At 38.1% G+C, this 3,085-nt stretch overlaps 1 pseudogene; it reads left to right on the top strand.

Annotated features, from left to right (window-relative positions):
* The first annotated feature begins 1,262 nt into the window (after positions 1–1,262).
* Positions 1,263–1,455, top strand: LOC114210200 (thymosin beta-10 pseudogene; annotated as a pseudogene).
* Positions 1,456–3,085: the final 1,630 nt, after the last annotated feature.

Below are 3,085 nucleotides of genomic sequence, written 5' to 3'. Positions count from 1 at the left end.
TTTGTGTTCATAAATTTAATTTAGTCTAGTGAGTTTTGTGGTATGGTTTCTGTCAATACTCAGCTGCTTTAGCTCAGTAATAATACAGATCAATAGTTGAGTTTAGCAAAGGTCAGTTTTGCCAGGTGTGAATGACAGAGGGAGAAAGGAGCAGGAGAATTAGGGGAATTTGCCACGGGACTGTATAGTGTGGGGCCATGGAATGTGGGTTGGATGAGGGATATGACAGCATAAAGGGGATGGTAGATTATTACAAATAGTTAAAAAATAGTAAGTTCACTGAGTTGGAGGTCTTAATAATGTCCAAGAATTTTGGAGTGGGGTCACAAGTGTAAGTAAAGTAAAAGAATAGGAAGTGAGGATAAACTGTGAGAATTGAGATTGAGGTATAAGGTCATGTCAAGGTCTAGCATATGAACACATGAGTACACACAGAGGAGTAGTAGCTTTTCTCTTGTGGTGGTAGTGAGTGGAGCAGAAGAGGGGCAGTGCTGTGTCATCACAGCAAGAACTTCAAGATTGGCCTTAATTGCTCTTACTCTTTCCCTCTAAGATCAATTCTAATTAATCATTACATGAAGAATGAGGTGTTTAACAAGCAAACCTGAACATGCCCACACCCTCAGCTTTCAACTCTCCAATGTCTCTCATTGTTCTCAGATAAAGAGCCCAGTTCTAAATAGGGCCTACAACTTCTGGTATCACCCAGTTTTCACCCACCTTGCCAGGCTCACCTCAACCAAATGCCCCTTCCTGCCTTTGCCCCAGACCCTCTGGCTTTCTTTCAGTACCTTGAATATATGCTGTGTTCTTAGTATCCTCACCTTAAGAATCAGTTCCCTTGCCTCCTTTCAGATGCTACCTCAGTCAGCATTTCCTTGTAAAAGACTTCCTGACCTTCTGAGCTATCACAATCTCAATCTCTCCACCTCTAGAATTCAGCAATGCAAATTAAATAATAAATCTCATGTTCCACATTTCAAAAAATTTTAAATGTCATAATGTCTCATTTTAGTGAGGCTATGGGAAAATATGCGTTCTTACATATCATTGATTAAAGCATACATGAGCCCCAATAAGGGTTTGGTATCTCATTAAGTGAAAAAAGCATATAAAACAGAAGTACACCATGAAGCAAATTTTCTGATAATATTAATACTAATAAAAGTGTAATTGTAATTCTGGGTCTCTTGCTGCAGCAATGTGAGTGGCAGCACCAGGCGCTGGGCTCGGAGCACAACTCCACGGATCGCTTTAAGAAGATGGCAGAGAAGCCAGACACGGGGGAAATCGCTATCTTCCATAAGGCCAAGCTCAAGAAAACAGAGACGCAGGAGAACACCCTGCTGACCACAGAGACCATTGAGCAGGAGAAGCGGAGTGAAATTTCCTAAGAACCTAGAGGATTCCCCACCCCCGTCATCTTCGAGACACCCTAGTCATGATGTGGAGGAAGAAGAGCCACCTGCAAGATGGACACGAGCGATAAGCTGCACTGTGAACCCGGGCACTCCATGCCAACGCCACCGGCCTGCGGGTCTCTGAGGGGACCCGCCCCCCCAATCGGACTGCCAAATTCTCCGGTTTGCTCTGGGATATTATAGCAAATTATTTGTATGTTTAATGAAAATAAAACACACCTCGTGGCAAAAAAATAAAATAAAAGTGTAATTCTGGTAAAGATTACTAGAATAAATGTATACACATACATATATATACATATATGTACATATACACACACACATGCATATATATATATATATGAATAAGAACCACTATTTTAATGGTGTATTTTAGTGGTAGCATAATGCATACTCAGAAATGCACTTTAAATATTATGCTATATTAAAGCAATTCAGTTCATTGTTAGACTGGTTTCAAAATTCACCAAAATGCTTAGAGTAAATATTTCTGTAGATGAGTTTTGAGTAAGAAACTTCAAATTAGTTTCTGGAAAATGAATTATCTGCGTTGAGTAGAATTAGATCATAGACACTCACTAAAAGCCTAGACCTATTTTCTGGAAATTTCCGTTGACTGTAACTAATGCAGCCACTTACTCTAATGCTATGTTTAGTTGTTCTCTGCCACCATTCAGTTGTTTTTATCTGGCATATCATGTGTGCTTACCCTCTCAGAGCTGGACTATTCCAGGAAATTGCCTGTGAGACTTCTGAACATCTACTGTTCTGGGGGCAATCTGGCTTTTGTCTATATTAGGTGAATTCAGCAAAGAGATTTTGTGCCTTAAAGAAAAACTTAATGACATTTCAAATAAAATAACAAACAGGCTTTTTTTCCTAAAGTAAAAAAGTGATGGGTCAGATTAAGCCCTGATTATAGATATCAACATGAAGAAACATATAAAATTAGAAAACTAGAATTAATGCACATTTTCTTTCTTAATATTCACCCAGACAAAATAATTTATAAAGACATAATACTTTTTAAATGGGAAAAACTAAAATAAAGTGAAGAGGGAAAAATAACAGACTTGGCTTTTCTCATTGCGTTCTAGTTTGGATCCTAAGCACAAGTATTTATTTTTCTATACTTGGATGCGCAGATGAAAGAGGAGGTATCATAATGTACAAAAGAAAGAGCTTGGGCTTTATCATTAATCACCTTAGGATCAGATACTTACCAACCATATATTCTCAGGTAGATAACTTCCTTTCTCTAAGTCTTTGTTCCCCATAAATGTAAATGGAGATAAGTAAAACACCTGATGTGCTTCCCAGGGTAAAATGGGTAGTAGGTGGTACACCCTATGACTGGGGTAAAATGTGTTAATGAATGCTGGAATTCCTTATAAATTGCCATGCAAATGATTATCATGTTATCATTATGTTAGTTCTGGGATTGAATGAGATTCTCCAATTCTCCACAAATACTGATGTCACAAAAATTTATGAACAATATTAAGCTGTATCATTGCCTTATGAAAGAGGAAATGGAGAGAACATAGGACACACTTTACTACTTGATATTTCATTTGAATGGTCCCTGATGGCAATTCTGATTGTAAAGGGCTATTTCTCTACCGTGCCATGAATGAGAAAAAAAGCATGCACTGTTGAGAAAT

This window comes from Eumetopias jubatus, unplaced genomic scaffold (assembly GCF_037043125.1).
Source record: "Eumetopias jubatus isolate StellerSeaLion01/CBP00866 unplaced genomic scaffold, mEumJub1_p1.0 scaffold_2, whole genome shotgun sequence".
NCBI classification, from domain to species: Eukaryota; Metazoa; Chordata; class Mammalia; order Carnivora; family Otariidae; genus Eumetopias; species Eumetopias jubatus.
Note: the sequence above shows the minus strand (reverse complement) of the source record. Positions and strands in the feature narration are given on the sequence as shown.